The 18,576-nt window shown below is 40.2% G+C and overlaps 1 long non-coding RNA gene across 1 annotated transcript; it reads left to right on the plus strand.

Annotated features, from left to right (window-relative positions):
• Window positions 1-7,662: 7,662 nt before the first annotated feature.
• Gm34008 lies at window positions 7,663-16,702 on the plus strand. The gene is made up of 4 exons (XR_390577.3): window positions 7,663-7,715; window positions 10,731-10,825; window positions 13,113-13,237; window positions 16,234-16,702. It is a non-coding gene; the product is annotated as a predicted gene, 34008 (long non-coding RNA).
• The last annotated feature ends 1,874 nt before the right edge of the window (window positions 16,703-18,576 follow it).

Genomic DNA, 18,576 nt, shown 5'->3' on the forward strand with positions numbered 1-18,576 from the left:
CATATTGAAAGTTCAATCCCTTTAAAATATCCAGTATCTTTTAAAATACAAAGTACTTTAAAATTCAAAGTCTCTTAACTGTGGGCTTCACTAAAAAACTTCCTTCAAGAGGGAAAAATATCAGGGCACAGTCACAATCAAAAGCAAACAATCAATCTCTAACCATCTGGGATCTAACTCATGATCTTCTGGGCTCCTCCAAGGGCTTGGGTCACTTCTCCAGCCATGCCCTTTGTAGCACACACGTTGTCTTCCAGGCTCCAGCCGCCTGTACTCCACTGCTGCTGCTGTTCTTGGTAGTCATCTCATGGTACTGGCATCTCCAAAACACTGCTGTCTTCCACTGTAACTTGGCTTTAATAACAGCCTCTCATAGTCTCTCTTCATGGTGCTAAGCCTCAAATCCTTTGCATGACCCCTTCAGTCCTGGGCCATCAATTGCAACTGAAGCTGCACCTTCACCAATGACTTTCCATGGCCTCTCACAGTGCTGAGTCTCAGCTGCTCTGCATGACCTCTTCATGCCTTCAAAACCAGTACCACCTGGGTGACTCTTACACAGTACCAAGTCCCACTGTAGCATGAGGTACAACCTTGGTTATCTCTGGAACACAGCCTCTGTGCTCTCAAAAAAACACTTCCCAGAAGATGTCACCTCAATGATGCTGGTCTCTTCTTAATCACTGCTAATTTCTTAGCTCCAGCTAACCAGCATCAATATTCCCAGTAAGGAAAAGTTTTCACTTTAGTAGTTCTGGCATCTTGTTAATCACAGCTGATTCTTCAGCCCCAGCTAACCAGAACCACAGAATCTTTACAATCCAAAATAGCAATAGCCCTGAAAAGAGTCTTTAATTCTCCCTCTGAAATTTCACAAGCCAGGCCTCCATTTTCTGCACTGTTCTCAACATTATCTTCCAAGCAACTACACAACATCTGGCAGAGCTCTTAATACCAAATGGATCTTCTAGCCCAAAGTTCCAAAGTTCTTCCACAATCCTTCCCAAAACATGGTCAGGTGGTCACAGGAATACCCCACTCATGTGTTATTTCAGATTTGGAACTTTTAACCATATTTCCTGAATCTGGGGAAAAGAGAGAGGTTGATTGTCAATGGCCAGTGATCTAATTGATTCTGGTTATAAATGAAGTCTCTATAAAAGTCTGGGGTGGGGGACAGTGCTGGGGATATAACCTAGTCTTAGAGCTCTTATCTGCATGTGTGAGACCTCATGCTTAGTCCCCAGCCCCATTAATAGAAGAGCATACAACATTAAGCCAAACCAACATTACATCAAAAGTATGGTTGAAGGGCTTCCAGATGGGCAGGGCACAGAAGTTCTATGCATCTTTCCTCACGCCTATCCCTGTACATCTTATCCATCTGGGTGTTTATCTGTATTGTTTGTAATATATCCTTTACATACTTTTTTTGTATATAATCCTTTATAACAAATGGGTACATACAGAAAAAGCATTCTTCTGAGTTCTAGTAAGTTAACCAAACCAATGGAGGGAGTCAAGGGAAGAATTTATAGCTGAAGCACATGTCATAATCTGGGGTTTGATGTTGTCATCAGTAGTAGGGTAGCCTTATGTGACCAAGTCCAGATCTGACATCATCTCCAAGTAGATAGTATCAGATTGAGTTTAGTTGTAGGACATCCAGTCAGTGTTGACTAGGTAACTGAATTACTTGGGATCTAATGTTGAGTGGCTGTGCAGGTGTAGAGAGAAATCTCAGTCCTCAGGCCTGGGTTATTTATTCTTCTTTTCCTATAGAGTCTAATTTTTATATGAAGGGCAAAGTGAATCTTCTAAGTAGCTATTATTTTTAATGATTCTCTGCTCCCAATGTTTCTGATGACTCCCGTGTGTCATTGGATTTGTAATCACCTTAAGACACACTTCTGGGTCCATCTGACACGGTGTTTCCTGAGAGCTTTAGTTAAGGACGAGAGATTTATCCTGTATGCAGACAGCACCATTCTATGGAATAGGGGGCCAGACTAAATAAGAAGAGAAAAAAAATAGAAGTCCAGTTGGCCAAGAGCGCTGATTTTTTCTTGCTTCCTGATGGCAGACAAATGTGTCAACTGTTCTAATACCCCTGCCGGTATGCTCCATGAGCTGTATCCATTCTTAAGTTGTATGTCAGATTGCATCCTTTTCTCCTTCAGTTGTATTTTTGGTTAGATATTTTGTTACAGCAATGAGGAAAGTAACAAATATACTGTAGTGGTGGTTTGAATGAGAATGGCCCTTATAGGTGCATATGTGCTTGATCCCACTTGATATAATTGTTTGTGAAGCATTAGGAGTTGTGACCTTGTTGGAGGTATGTCACTGGGGTTAGGCTTTGAGGTTTCAAAAGCCCATGCCACTCCCAGAGGTACTTCTCCATCATCATGGGTCTTAGTTAGGGTTTTACTCAGCCTTTTTGCTTGACCACTTCAGTCCTGGACCATCAACTGCAAGTGAGGCTGCATCTTCACCAATGGCTTTTCTTAGCCTCTCATAGTGCCAAGCCTCAGCTGCGCTCCATGGACCCATTCATGACTTTAAAACCAGTAGCACCTGGATGATTCTTAATTACCAAGTCCAGCTACCACATGAGGTACAACCTTGGCTAGGTCTGGAACATAGCTTCCTTGTGCTCTCAGAAAACACTTCCCAGAAGGTTCACCTCAGTGATGCTGATCTCTTCTTAATCACCGATAACTTCTTAGCTCCAGCTAACCAGCATCAATTATCCAAGTTGCCCCTTCTACTCTTGACTCTAAAGCCAGAGCAACATGGCTTAAACTTCCAAGTTCTGCTGCTTACTGGAGCTGGAACATGCCCCTCCCCCCATTACCTTTTACATTATCACCAGCTTTCTGTTTTCCACTTACTCAATGCCTAAGCTTAGCTGCCCTGGAACTTGCTCTGTAGACTGGCCTTGAACTCAGGGGTCTGCATACTCTGACTCCTGAATCTGAGATTAAGGGCATGTGTCACCATGCCTCGATTTAAGCTTTTCTTGGTAACTACTGCTCAAAATTTGGATCAAAAGCTTGTGTCCTCCATTTCTGGATTGTAGTTTATTCCAGGTTAAAAGTCCAAATGAAAACAACAACCAGGAAGTCATGCCTAATGTGATATAACTACTCCCTTCAACTACAAACACATAAACAATAAGCTTAGCTGGTGGGATCATGCCCCAAGGTCCCCACTCCCTTAATCTGTTATCTCCTTGAACACAGGATTCAGTTCCATTCTACTTCTTGGTGCTCCTCTATCCTTTGAACCATAATTTTGTACATTTCTTTTCTAAACTTGTTGTGCTTGATCAAAATACTCTTCATCAGACTAAACTGGAGAATAAAGTCTGGGCTCAGCTTTTCTGAGACTTCCTTTGTCAATGCAATTAGTACGTCTCTTTACCTTAGCCTCAGGTAGACCCTTCAGACAAGGGCAAAAAGCAGTTACATTCTTCATCCAAATACCACAAAAAACAGTCTTTGGACCAGATACTAAAATTCTCCACTGAAAACTCTTGGGTAACGTTTGCACAGTTCAAATCACCCTCAGAAGCAATGTCTTCCATATCCCTACTAGGATGGCCTATTAAGCCCCACTTAAAGCATTCCACTGCTTTCATAAGTCCCCAAATCCACATTCCTCCAAATAAAAGCATGGTCAGGCCTATCACAGCATTATCCCAGTCCCTAGTACCAACTTCTGTCTTAGAGTTTTACTACTGTGAACCATGACCAAGGCAATTACTATAAAGGACAACATTTAATTAGGGCTGGCTTACAGGTTCAGAGGTTCAGTCCAGTTTCATCAAGGCAGGAAGCATGGCAGTATCCAGGCAGCCATGGCACAGGAGGATCTGAGAGTTCTACATCTTCATCCAAAGTAAGCCAAGGAGTAGACTGTCTTCCAGGTAGCTAGGAGGAGTGACACACCTACTCCAACAGAGTTACACCTCCTATTAGTGCCACTCCCCTGACCAAGCGTATTCAAACCTCTACACCGTGCCTACTGCCTGCTATCGTGTTCTTTGCCATATGGACGGACTCCATGGAACTGCAAGGAAGCCCCCAATTAAATGTTTCCTGTATGAGTTGCGTTTGTCATTGTGTTTTCTCACAAGAATAGAACATTAACTAAGATATATATCTTATATTTAGAAAAATATTAAAATTCCTTCTCATAGCCTGGAAAATACAGCATGGTGTGTTCACCTCTTTCTTAACATCTCTTGCTCCCTCTTCTTTGCTATAAATGGACTGCACCCATTCCAGTCTCCTCATTATTTCTAAATACTTCAACCTATAACCATGTCAGGACCATTCCATTCTCCACTTACTCTGTCTTAAATTTAGTTCCATTAGAGTTCTAGGTCAAGCTGCATATAACTTATTTCTGAACTCATGTAATTTAATTTCTAAACTGTAATAATTTTGAACATGTTGTAAATTGTTATTAGTAAATGTGTCCATAAATGATAGCCAACTGGCCACAAATGGGCATCTGGAGATACTGTCACAGCCTGCTCTCTTAATTATTTTAGGTCTTATGCCAAGTGCCATCCTCTTAGGAAGGCCTTTATTTGTCACACCATAAAAATATACTTATATTGGTCTCCACCTCTTAATTTTCCTATTTTTTATTTTTATCCATTGGCACTTAATATTTCCTAAATATCATATTTGATGATTTATTCAGTGTCCATCTCTCTTTCTAAATATAAGGCATGACATTTATCTTTCTTTCTTTTTTATTATTTATTTATTTATTTTAATTAGGTATTTTCTTCATTTACATTTCAAATGCTATCCCAAAAGTCCCCCATACCCTCCCCCACCACTCCCCTACCCACCCATTCTTGGCCCTGGTACTCCCCTGTACTGAGGCATATAAAGTTTGCAAGACCAAGGGGCCTTTCTTCCCAATGATGGCCGACTAGACCATCTTCTGCTACATATGCAGCTAGAGACACGAGCTCTGGGGTACTGATTAGTTCATATTGTTGTTCCACCTATAGGGTTGCATACCCCTTTAGCTCCTTGGATACTTTCTCTAGCTCCTCCATTGGGGGCCCTGTGTTCCATCCAATAGCTGACTGTGAGCATTCACTTCTGTGTTTGCCAGGCACCGGCATAGCCTCACAAAAGATAGCTATATCAGGGTCCTTTCAGCAAAATCTTGCTGGCATATGCAATGGTGTCAGCGTTTGGAGGCTGATTATGTGATGGATCCCCGGGTGTGGCAGTCTCTAGATGGTCCTTCCTTTCATCTCAACTCCAAACTTTGTCTCTGTAACATGGGTGTTTTGTTCCCAATTCTAAGAAGGGGCAAAGTGTCCACACTTTGGTCTTCGTTATTCTTCAGTTTCATGTGTTTTGCAAGTTGTATCTTGTATCTTGGATATTCTAAGTTTCTGGGCTAATATCCACTTATCAGTGAGTACATATCATGTGAGTTCTTTTGTGATTGGGTTACCTCACTCAGGATGATACCCTCCAGGTCCATCCATTTGCCTAGGAATTTCATAAATTCATTCTTTTTAATAGCTGAGTAGTACTCCATTGTGTAAATGTACCACATTTTCTGTATCCATTCCCCTGTTGAGGGACATCTGGGTTCCAGCTTCTGGCTATTATAAATAAGGCTGCTATGAACATAGTGGAGCATGTGTCTTTATTACCAGTTGGAACATCTTCTGGATATATGCCCAGGAGAGGTATTGCCGATCCTCCAGTAGTACTATGTTCAATTTTCTGAGGAACCGCCAGACTGATTTCCAGAGTGGTTGTACAAGCTAGCAATCCCACCAACAATGGAGGAGTGTTCCTCTTTCTCCACATCCTTGCCAGCATCTGCTGTCACCTGAATTTTTGATCTTAGCCATTCTGACTGGTGTGAGATTGAATCTCAGGGTTGTTTTGATTTGCATTTCCATGATAACTAAGGATGTTGAACATTTTTTCAGGTGCTTCTCAGCCATTCGGTATTCCTCAAGTGAGAATTCTTTGTTTAGCTCTGAGCCCCAATTTTTAATGGGGTTATTTGATTTTCTGGAACATCTATCTTTCTAAAACAAGAACATAGACTTGTCTGTCTTGCTTAGTATGATATCTTTAATGACATTATCATATAATAGAAGGCCAATGCATTTTTGTTGGAGATACAGTCAAAGTCTTCGCAGGAGACAATAATGCCATTCTTTTTGCCTCATCTCAGATGGGATTAACTGGCTGAAGCTTAGGGTCAGAGAAGTCAAAGAGGTAAAAGCATAGCCATCCCTCAGCTTAGTGTTTCAGGGATGTGCTGGGATGGATCGATTAGCAAGATTCTTTGGCCATAATGTAGCTTACTCATGCACTTCTATGTCAAGGTACATTCTTTTCAGTCTGGTATAGAACAGTCATTGACAGTGTAAGAACACTTATCATCAGTTGTATGTAGGACAGGAGTTTGAATGGCCAATGTCATGAAGTATCAGGCCCTAGTCATTCTGGTTGAAGGTCAAAGGTAGCATCTGTACCTCTGTGAGAGGGTATGTATTGCCAATCCGAAGATCTTTGGCAAGACAAAGCTTGACAGATTTCAGTAGAATCCTATGGCTGATTGATTTCCAAGCAACGGAAGATTCTTCTCACTTTCTGACATTTTTCTGTTCCTCCTGGTACTCACACTAGGATTTATGGAAAATATTTCTATGACTGTTCAAGCTATATCTGGGGAAAGGTCGTGACACCAGAATTGAATAAAGTGGTCAAACTAAAAAAATAGCTTCAGCCTAGAAACTGAGAAATTGAAAAAAAAAAATCTTAGTGCTCAGTGCTCAGAAGGCTTATGTTTTACATTAGATTTGGACACTAAATTCTTAGAGATCTCAGAGAATCACTTTTCTTCATTTGTGAAATGAAGGGGATAGACAGGCAAGTCTTAGGAAGTTTTCTCAAATCTGAAAAGAAAACTACAACTTATCATTTGAAGATTCTATCCAATTTGGTAAGTATATAACATGTATCTTCTGCATACTAGGGATAACAGCAGATAGGGCAAGTAGAAGAATTCTAGTTTCTTTCTGTAGGATGTTTGTAGTCCAATGAGGCAGACTGTTGGAATAGCATGCAATCAGATGTATGAACACCACAATAGAATTTCTTCCAAGTTCCATGAAACATTCGAAGAAGCAAGTTCATTTAAGAAACTATTTGAGCTTCTTTTATCTTTACAAAGGACTTCAGTGGAGAGGGGGTGAAGAACAATCCCAGTAGAAGAATGAACATGTGCAGTATCAAAGAAGTGTGAGGTTCTATGGCACATTAGAGAATTGATTTTAGTTCTGTTTGAGATAGGAGTTCATGATATATAGAAAATAGTTGATATGAGGATGAAATTGGCCTGAATCAGACACACCAAGATCTTGGTTAATATTTCCTTTTATTCAGGTACTTGTTTATCAATTAGGATTCAAGTAACAAGCTTTTCAGATGAAATTGTGTTATAGAAGAAATAGAGCTGAGGCAGCTTTTTGTGATTTGGTATAGGATTGCAGAAATGTCTTTAAAGACTCAAGTCCATTGATTGCATCCTTTCCCTTGCATCATTCTTATGCTGACTTTCCATTCTTAGGTGTAAATGTCAGTTTTCTTTCCTCAGATGAAGTGATGAGATGAAATCCACATCCAAGCTGTAAGAATACACAGCTTAGGGTGAGTCCAGAGTATTTTCCTCTGTGTTCCAACAATTCTTAGGCCTAGGCCTGTAAGCTTCTAACCTTTGAACAATTTAATCTTCCAAGCTGACTGTTTTAATCCAGCTTCTCTTGACTTCTGACTGAATTGCTCTGCCTGGCCTCAAACTAACTTTGGCATTATGTTCTAATCTTCTGGCTCATTCTCTGACTTGTTTTGTCTTCACTTAATGTCTAGCTTATTCTCTCTGTAACCTGTCTATAAAACTGCTTGAGTAAAACTGGCATATGTACAGATACCACCCATCACATACCACACTACCCTTTTTTTACTTTCTCGCTGCTCTTGACTATCTCTGACTCAATTTGTCAAAATTTTCTCTGATTCATTACTTTGTCTGGCCCTTAATTAGATGTCACTTTCAAATATGGCTGTTTCCTTCTCCATACTAACTTGATCTTTATTGTTAGGAATTAAAGGTGTGTACTAAGGGAATGTCTATATTCCAAACAGAGCATATTGCCATCCAGGACATGTCTGCATTCCTCCTGTACCATATCTTTGGATGTTACCCCTTGACAAAGCAACCATGTTGCTGGATTAGAATCCTCTAAACTTAGGCTTTAGTTTCATGTTCTTGTACAGCAAAAACAACATCAATTGCTATAACAGACAATGCCTTTAATGTTAACTGGCATAGCATAACTACAGTTTATAGCTCCCTTCTCCAAAATTTACATGGGTTTCTAACAAGCAAGTGTTTTTCTTCAAGTGGTTTTGATCTTCATCTCGATCAATGTCAACAAACATTTTACAAATAATGCATTAATTTTCATCAAGCTGGGAGAGAAAGGGTGTTGAAGACCATGCATGAAGGATTTTCTCATGCTGTCGCTGCAAACCCTTTCCAGCATTTCTTTCATGATCAGTAGAATAGAATTCAGCTACATTTATTTGCAAGGAAAAATGGAAAATAAAGAGTACTAGTAACCCAAGGGGGTGGGGTAAGGAATGGTTTTCCAATCAACTACCAACTTTTCCTTCCAGGTTACTACAGAACAGTGCAGCTTTAAAAAGGTCCTCTTACTTGCAAGGAAGAAAGCAGCAGTGTCAGAACATTTTCATTTTTAACTTGTGCCAGGTTTTCTGGACTTCTATCCTAGCTATTCTTGGATGTCAACTTGACTACATCTGGATTTACTAAAACCCAACATTTTCCGTGCACTCCTTTGAGAGATTTTAAAAAATCATTTAAAGTAGGAAAATCCACTTCTAATTCAGATCTTTGAGGTGGGAAGAACTACCTCTAATCTGGACCACACTTTCTGCTGGAAGTCTACATAAAGGTCATGAAAAAGGAAGTTGCTTTCATAGCCCATTTGCTCTCTCCTTGTTAGCCAGTCCATTCCTTCACTGGCTCTAGAACCTACTTCTTCAGGGGCATATACTGTAGACCAGCTGGGACATCCAGCCTCAAGAACTGAACAACTACTGGGTTCTGGGACCTTCCATTCATAATCAGCTATTGTTAAACAAGCTGGACTACTGCCTGTATCTGAGTCAGCAGTTCTCAACCTTCCTAATGCTGAAAGCTTTTTAAATACAGTTCCTCATGTTGTGGTGATCCCCAACCACAAAATTATTTTCATTGCTACTTCATAACTATAATTTTATTATTATTATTATGAATCATAATGTAAATATTTGGTATGCATGATATCTGATATGAGGACCCTGTGAAAGGGTCATTCAACCTTCAAAGGAGTCACAAGCCACTTGTTGAGAAACAATGCTATAAGTCATTCTAATAAATCCCACATATGTGTATATATTATGTATATATATGTATATATGTGTATATATTCATTTTATACACCCTTACTAATACAGCAGCTCTTACATATTCTGACTCAAAGCTATGCTTCATGCTTAATTTTTAGCTTCATATATTGAAGCTGGAAGAGTAGGTAGATATCTGAACAAACAGATACGGGTCATCTTGAATCAGACCCTTAAATTTTAGAAAAAAAAAACATACTTTTTTTTTTCTTGGCATATTTTATCGGTTCAGTGTTTGAAAAATAAAATAAAATTGTTGTTAAGGAAGAAAATTAAAGAACAATGTTTGGACCCTTGACTAAAAGTATCTCTCAAAAAATTCAAAAGAAGTTTTTGTTGAGCAGGAGCTGAGGTGATCTGATCTGTGGTTTTAAGTGGCCTTACTGGAAAATAGATTTCAAGAGCCTTCATATTCTGAAACATAGGCACCAATTTGTTTCAGGACCTGTTGAATTCTACTAAGACCAGAAGAAATCATGTAGGACACTGAACATAGTAGATGGTTCAACACTTTTACCTTGTAAAGAAAGATTCAAGTCTTTGATTCCAGAAATAAAATTTCCTTTTGAATAATTGAAGTCTGTGTCATTGTAATTGATGGTCAGGAAAATGTTTTAATGTTTTTCATGAAAAATAAAAAACTTTCCATCTCTTTGGAACCTTGGATAATTTTTTTTCTCACACAGATTGAGGGCTTTGAGTTATGAATTCATTTTCATACTCACAAATAAATTAACAGAGATTTATATCCATAATAAATTTTCCTTGGGTTCACAAGAGTGGCATCTAGTACAATGACCATGTGATATTATGTAGAAATAACAAAAACTATAGAGCTGTCCTGCATCTTGACTTTTTTGAAGGGTAGAGATAAGTGAAGCAGAAAGAAAGTAATTCATACCAAAGAGTATATAAGAAAAATAATACAGAACACAGAAAAGTACTCAGCATAAGATAGCCCATTAATACATGATGTTGCCATGTTTAAACTACCTGACCCCAGTGATGTTCTGAGGATCAAATGTGTTAGTATTCATCTACTATCTGTGTGCTCCTTTCTACATAATCAACACCTACTTCCCTGCCAGCTTCCTATCATGTGACTAATTCTGAAATATGAGCAGAACTGATGCTGTTTTCCTTGGGTTAAGATTTGGGAAGCAACGCACCTTTTTTTGTTGCTACTGCTCTCAGATGCCATGTGATTCAGGTGGGAGATTCAAAGAATGGATGGCAGCACTGGTCCAACTGCTCAAGAGCAAGAAAATGATCTCATCTGGGTAATAAAGGTAAGAACATGACTTTGCTTTCTGTAAATTAATAGTCATTGCTGTTTGGCGCTAATGTAACAAAACAAGTCGTACTTTCAATGCCATCTCAGTCTACAGGTTGGGGAGCTCACAGCTGTTCTAGATGATGACTATTCCCTGCTGTGTCCCACCTGGCCTTCTAGTCTGCACCTCCTCATGTTCCCTGCAGGTCCTCCTGTTCCCTGACACTACATTCTACCCATTCTCTCTCCTGAAGTTTCCATCCCTTTTGTTTCTCATGTTCTTTTCTATCCTCAATCAAGGACATTTTGGGGGAGAAAGTATAAATCCATCCATACAAAATTTATTTCTTGTATTTATACAAGAAATGTATTTTTTTAAAAACTAACAGACCCAAAACAACCTTTGTGTGGACTGAAGACATGGTTCTTACAGAGGATCCAAGTTCAGTTTCTTGCACCCTTACTGGGTGGCTAACCTCCAGCCACCTATAACTCCAGCTCCATGAGATCTTATGCCCTTTCTGGTCTCTGAGGTCACCAGCATCACAGGCACATCTCTCATGATGTTTATATACATATTTTAATATAAAATAAATCTTTTAAAAAAACCCTTTGTACTTTAGACAGGATAGAGGGAATATGACCTTTAGCTGTAAGTATGTATCAGTCATGTGGGGAAGAATAGATAGATAAACTTAAAAGAATGAATTCTGAGGTTTAGTTATAATTTATTATACTATTATTTTTGTAGATGATATTCTTAATAATTAATATGTGAAGCATTTGCTTCTAAGAGATGATGTTATACAAGAAAGGGTTTCACACAATCTTGAATCACCAACACACATCTACCTCTTTAGCACAATCCACAGTTAAGTGCACTGAAGGGGCAACACAAACAAGCAAAGACAGTGTCTACAAAGGATCATTGATGTGCCTGCGTGTTTCCATGTATGTGTGCATTCATGCATGTGAGTGTTTAGACGTGCTTGCCTGTGTTAGGAGACCTAGGCTGATGTTAAGTGTCTTCCTCAAGAGCTTTCCACCTTATGTTTTGAGGCAGGGCCTTTCACTGAACCTGGATTCACAAATTGGCCAGGGTAGTCGACCAATGATTTCCCAGGACACTCCTGTTGCTCCTTCCCAATGGCAGGATGATGGGAATTCACAGTAAGGCATGTGTTTTTATGTGGGTTGCAGGGATCAAACTTATATTCCCATAGTTATGAAGAAGGTCCTTTAACCTCTGATCTATCTCTTCAACCGCTTAAAAGATTTTTACAGGTATCTATACTTTGTCAATTCAGATTTCTTAATTATAAGCATCATCAGACATTGTCCTAATGATCCTTTCTTCTTAGTATCATGCCTTTGTGTCCTCACTGCTTTTTAAAATATTGGACACTCTTGGCAACTTGCTTCAAATCAGTTGAATATGACACAAAAGAGAAGTATAATACTTTCAGCATTAGATAGTAAAAGATCATCTATCAATTCCTCATCACGATCAAGTTAGTTTCTATAAAGACCCTGGTACAGTACTGGGAACATGAATATGAAAGACCAATTGTTTTCTTTTGAGGGATTCATAATCCTTGGGAACAGTATAATGTGTGTTCTACTGTGGACGTGTAAAGAGCTCTGGCAGGATGGAGGAAGTGGGGATGACCAAATGATTGATAGGTAACATCAATGCCTAGAGAAGTTGTGAGCATTCTGAGGATGACAGAGCACACTGAAGACTAACTGCTTAGTTACAGCAGAGATGGAGTTATCAGCAACTAGCAGCAGGGATTCTGAGACTTGATTGCTAGTATTTCAGTTTGGGTTCAAAGAAATGATCAATTGGAAGGAGCCAACATGTCTTTGCTTTAGGAAATTCAGAGGACTCAGAAGATGACATAAGACCCAGTGAAGCAGGCCTCTGAGGACACTGGGGTAGGATGTCTTAGCTAAGCTCCTCCTGGATCAGCATTTTTCCTGTGAGGATGGTTTAGATTTGGCAGCTCCTTCGACAGAAATTCCTGCATGTTATTTCCTGTTCTCCATATTTCAAAGCCAAATTCTCCCCAAACAATATCTGCAATGACTTTTTGCTTCCCCTGAAAGACATTTTACTACAGCAGAACATACACACAGAGTATGCAAATCTCAGGCTGCTAACCTGATGCAACTCCACGGTGGAACAACCTACATATCCTGTGCCAGGATACAGGAGACATCACTTCCTGCATCCTGGGAGCTCTCTTCATGTTCCTCTCTGCTACTTTTTAACCTTTAAAAACACTTCATTTATTTTATAGAAAAACTGCAAGAGTATGGAGCGTATATGCCCAATGCTCCCTTAATGCTAACATTGGAACTAACCATAATCTAGTCCTCAGAGTGGACCCAGACAGCAACTTGAACTAAATCCAGCAACCAAAAGGTAGGTGCTCAAAGGAACAACTGTAAGAATAACAAAAACTGAAACATAATCTGCAGAATAAAAACACATTCCCACTAGTCATATGCACAATGATAATTGAATAAATAAACAGAGAGGGTCAGCTCTTTCTTGGAGTAAAATTTCTGTTAATAAATTAGTATGCTGGAAATAGATTAGGCAAACAACACTTAATAATTGTGGAATAATTGTTGATAGATGTTAAAAGCAGTTATCAAAAGTGTGATTAAAAACAGAATATTTGCATAATCTCAAAGAATTTCACTATACGATACTTCTTAATTACCGAGGGGAGAAAAATCACAGTAGCTTTCAAAATAGAGAAAATTGGTTAACACCACCATAACCCAGTAATAAAAATTAGCATCTCCAGTAACGAGACACACTGAATCTGTGTTCCTCCTGATTGATGTACAGAAAAGGGCACAGTAGCATTTCTGTAAAATTCTTGCCCAAAATATAAAACCCTGATGTATTCATCAAAAAACACGGAAAGAAATGAAATGGAAGGATATTCTGCCAGTCCTCTTTAAAAATGTCAAGGTTATGGAAGACAAAGAGTGAAGAGATGGCCCAGATTGGAGGAGCCTGAGGACCCATGAAAACTTAATGCAATGTGGGATCCAGAATTGGATCCTCGGTCATAAAAATGAACAAAAGTGGGGTGACGTGATATCCAAATAAGGTCCTCAGGTCAGTCAAGTAGTACAGCTGTTTCTCCATAGCCACACAGGATTAGTTTTAAGACCCTTGCCTTACCAGAGACCCACACATCTACAAGATGCCCTCAAATACTTTTGTGAAATGGTATAAACAATCTATGCATAATCTATGCATAATTTCTTATACATAAGTCATCTCTATATAAAACATGTAATTGAATGGACATGGCATATAAATTGTTGTACTGTATAGTTTAAAGGATAATAATAAGAAAAAAGATTTGTACTATACATGTGAATATTTAATATAGATAACATTTTTTACCTCCCCCCATATATTCTACCTGATGTTTGTTGAAGTCACATTACATGAAGCGTGTGGATATGAAAAGCCATGTGTAGAGTAAATGAATCTCTCTTAATTCTCATAAAATGAAATAACAAAAGCTGGTATACAATTACTCTTTCCTTTGTGCAAAGTTTCATCAAATGCTTCTAAATATTGATATTTTACGATTTCTATTTCACAGACTGGGAAACTAAGACAGACAAGCTAGGGTTCATTCTGTTAGTCACAAGCCTGTTGAGAAGCAAAGGGATCAGAGCTGAGCTTTCTGTCACCCAGGACTCACCGCTTTCTGCATCTCTAGAAGAGTTCTGTTATGCAGCACGAAGGGCATATGGCTGGGTTCTGTCCTTCCATGCCGGCAGACTGAAAGAGTAGATTTAGAGTCAAGGCCATTCTTTCTGGCTGGCATAACCTTTACAAAGCCATCATTTTCTCTCTCTTTGAGGTTCTAAAATAAAAACTTAGGGCTCTGTCTTCCCACAGAAAATATCATTTTTCGCAGAAGCTAAAGGAGAGCTGGCTCATGCCAATTGCAGTTTACCAAACAAGATGATTCGTAACTCCATGGATTTGATTTTTTCCTCCATGGAAAGCACCTAAAATAGGGGGTTGGACCTGGATGGGAGAGGGGAGTGAGAGGGGAAAAGAGGGGCAGGATCAGGTATGGGGTAGGGCGGCAGGAAAGAAGCCCAGAGGGCCAGGGAAATAAATAGAAATATATAGCTGCCAGGGGTGGGGGTTGGGGAACCTCTAAGAAGCCCCAGAGAACTAGGATGAGGGAAACTCCCAGGATTCAATGTGGGTGACCTTAGCAGAAATGTCCAACACTAGGGATATGGAACCTGAAGAGACCACCTTCAGTAGTCAGACAGGGCCCCCAGTGGAGGGAGGGGAACAACACACCTACAAAACTTTCCACCCAGATGCCCCTCAACAGAGGAATGGATACAGAAAATATGGTACATTTACACAATGGAGTACTACTCAGCTATTAAAAAGAATGAATTTATGAAAGTCCTAGGCAAATGGGATGGACCTGGAGGGCATCATCCTGAGTGTGGTAACCCAATCACAAAGGAACTCACACAATATGTACTCACTGATAAGTGGATATTAGCCCAGAAACTTAGGATACCCAAGATATAAGGTACAATTTGCTAAATGCATGAAACTCAAGAAGAACGAAGACCAAAGTGTGGACACTTTGCCCCTTCTTAGAATTGGGAACAAAACACCCATGGAAGGAGTTACAGAGACAAAGTTTGGAGCTGTGTCAAAAGGATGGACCATCTAGAGACTGCCATATCCAGGGTTCCATCCCATAATCAGCTTCCAAACACTGACACCATTGCATATACTAGCAAGATTTTGCTGAAAGGACCCAGATATAGCTGTCTCTTGTGAGACTATGCCGGGGCCTAGCAAACACAGAAGTGGATGCTCACTGTCAGCTATTGAATGGATCACAGGGCCCCCAATGGAGGAGCTAGAGAAAGTACCCAAGGAGCTAAAGGGATCTGCAACCCTATAGGTAGAACAACATTATGAACTAACCAGTACCCCGGAGCTCTTGACTCTAGCAGCATATGTATCAAAAGATGGCCTAGTCTGCCATCACTGGAAAGAGAGGCCCATTGGACTTGCAAACTTTATATGCCCCAGTACAGGGGAACGCCAGGGCCAAAAAGTGGGAGTGGGTGGGAGGGTATGGGGGACTTTTGGGATAGCACTGGAAATGTAAATGAAGAAAATATCTAATAAAAAGTAAAAAAAAAAAAACCAAAAACCAAAAAACAAAATCAAAAAAACTTTCCACCCAAAATTGCTCCAGACTAAAAGAAATGGAGGGACAAAAATGGAGCAGAGACTAAAGGAATGGTTGACCTGTGACAGGCCCACCTTGGGATCCATCCCATGGGTGGGCACCAGTTCCTGACACTATTGCTAAAGCTATGTTGTGCTTTCAGGAAGGAGCTTAGCATGGCTGTCCTCTGAGAGGCTCTACCAACAGCTGACTGAGACAGATGCAAATACAGCCAAGCATTGGATGGAGGTCAGGGACCTGTATGGAAGAGATGGGGGAAGGACTGAAGGAGCTGAAGGTAATGGTGGCCCCATGGGAAGACCAACAGTGTCAACTAATCTGGACCCCTGGAAGCTCCCAGAGAATAAGCCACCAACAAAAGAGCATGCAAGGTCTGGTTTGTTGCCCCCTGCTGCACATATAGCAGAGAACTTCCTTGTCTAGCGTCAGGGGGAGAGGATGCCCCTATTCCTTTTAGGTACTTGATGCCCCTGGGTGTGGAGATAACCAGGAAGGGGCACCTTCTCAGAGGCAAAGAAGAGGGGTCATGGGGAAAAGAAGTCTGTGAGGGGGGACAGGAAGGGTACAACATTTGGGATGTTAATAAAATAATTTTTAAAAAAGAGAAAGCACCTAAAACTTGTGTAAACAAACAAATGGCAACGCTCTCTGCTGTTTTTCTTCTCCCACACAGTTGTATTGTTGCCTATTAGCTTCGAGGTCACATCACAAGGATGTGACTGTAGGCAAGGATGTAGCAAGGCCCTGTCTACATACAGTGAAGAGAAAGGCTGGCTCACACGCACAGTTAAGGCTTGTGAGAATCCAGCTGGATATTGCTTGCAATGAGGTCATCAGTCATTCTTGGGCTTACAGCTCAGGACTTACTTATACTTTTATGTTTTAGCCCTTTAAAAACTAAAAGTGATGTGATTTTGTGTGTGCATGTGTGGTTACCCACAGATTGTTTTGTATGCATGTGTGTAGATGTGTGTGTTGTGTGCAGCATTATGTGTGTGGAGGTCAGAGGACAAATTCACAAAGTCTGTTCTCTCCTTCCATCTTTATGTGGATTCCGAGGAGCAAGCTCAGGTTTCTAGGCTTGCACAGCGAGCACCTTTACCTGCTGAGCCACCCCACCAGCCCTCCAAACCTTTGGCATAATTGCGAGCTGAACAACTAGTGTAATAACTCACACATGCTCATCATCCAGGTTCAATCATCATGAACATTTGCCCATATGTGCTTGATGTACACATATATCCATTGGGTGTACAAAATACTTTGTTTGCTGAACTATATACACCCCATGTTACAGACATTTGAATGAGGCTGGTTATTTCTGCACCTACATAGTATCGTGTACCGTAGACCGACTGGGTTTTGTATACTTTGGAAAGGAACAACTTTAATTAGGATAGAGTAACAAGGTGAAATTCTCACTAGGGCTTATCATTCCATTATGGGACCTAAAGTGAATGCTTAGGGTCTATGCTAGTCTTTAACCCAGCCTTCTTCTCTTCCTCCCTTCTTCTACGCCTTAGTCTTCAGTTATATTGGCTTAGCTGATCACTGTGACAGCCCATGCTGTGTGTTTCCACACCATTACTTCTGCTGTTGAACCTGTCTTCTTTTGTCCTTGCCTTTGTTTTCCCATTCCCTACTGTCTTCCTCCTGTCTTCACCTACCCCAATCATATTCCCTTTCCAATCTGACCTGGTAGCCTTTTCTTCCAAAATCTGCCCTCTCCCTCCTCAATGAGTGCCTCCCCTTACTAACAATATAGGGATATTATATCCAAGCTCTGGGATCCCCCTCATTTTATCTGGGGTGCTTCATTGCCTTTATCACTTTCCACTGTGTGTCATGTGGCTACCTGAATCCTGTTCCGTTTTTCTGGATTGGAAGCTTCTGGAAAGTAGCTGTCTTGTTGATCTCTTCTTTTTTTTTTCCCAGGCACAGTCTTGTACTCAAACAGTATTTTGTTCTTATTTGTTAAGTGAATACTTAGAAACACTTTAATGATTACCTATGTCATTCATGATCAGTCATTACTTTGGCTAGCTTTCTCCATGTCTTATTTTCTGGTTTCAATAGCTGGAGAAAGCAAGGCAGTATGAGGGTCCTTTGACACTTCCAGTGGGTACCCCTGTTCTGAAAACAGTGGAGCTCCGTGTGATATCACTGTCTGGCCTCACAGAGTGGGTGAGGATACCAATCTGGTACTTCAATGCTTGAAGGACTGGCAGATGGAAAGAATTCTGGTCTCCCTACACAAGCTACATTCTCAGTGTAATTGGGGGGAAAAAAGAGCAAAGAGACCAATTCATTGAATACTTCCGTCTATATTTGGAGAAGATACATTTTACATGCTTCACGAGGTTAAATGTCCCCTGCTCCTGATTACAAAATTCTGATTGGCATATTAATCAGATTATAAAAGTGGGAGGAGGAAGAACCGCTAAAGAGACAGCGGCTGCTCTTTTGCTGCTAGATCCATTCAGGA

This window comes from Mus musculus, chromosome 4 (genome assembly GCF_000001635.26).
Source record: "Mus musculus strain C57BL/6J chromosome 4, GRCm38.p6 C57BL/6J".
Taxonomy (NCBI): Eukaryota; Metazoa; Chordata; class Mammalia; order Rodentia; family Muridae; genus Mus; species Mus musculus.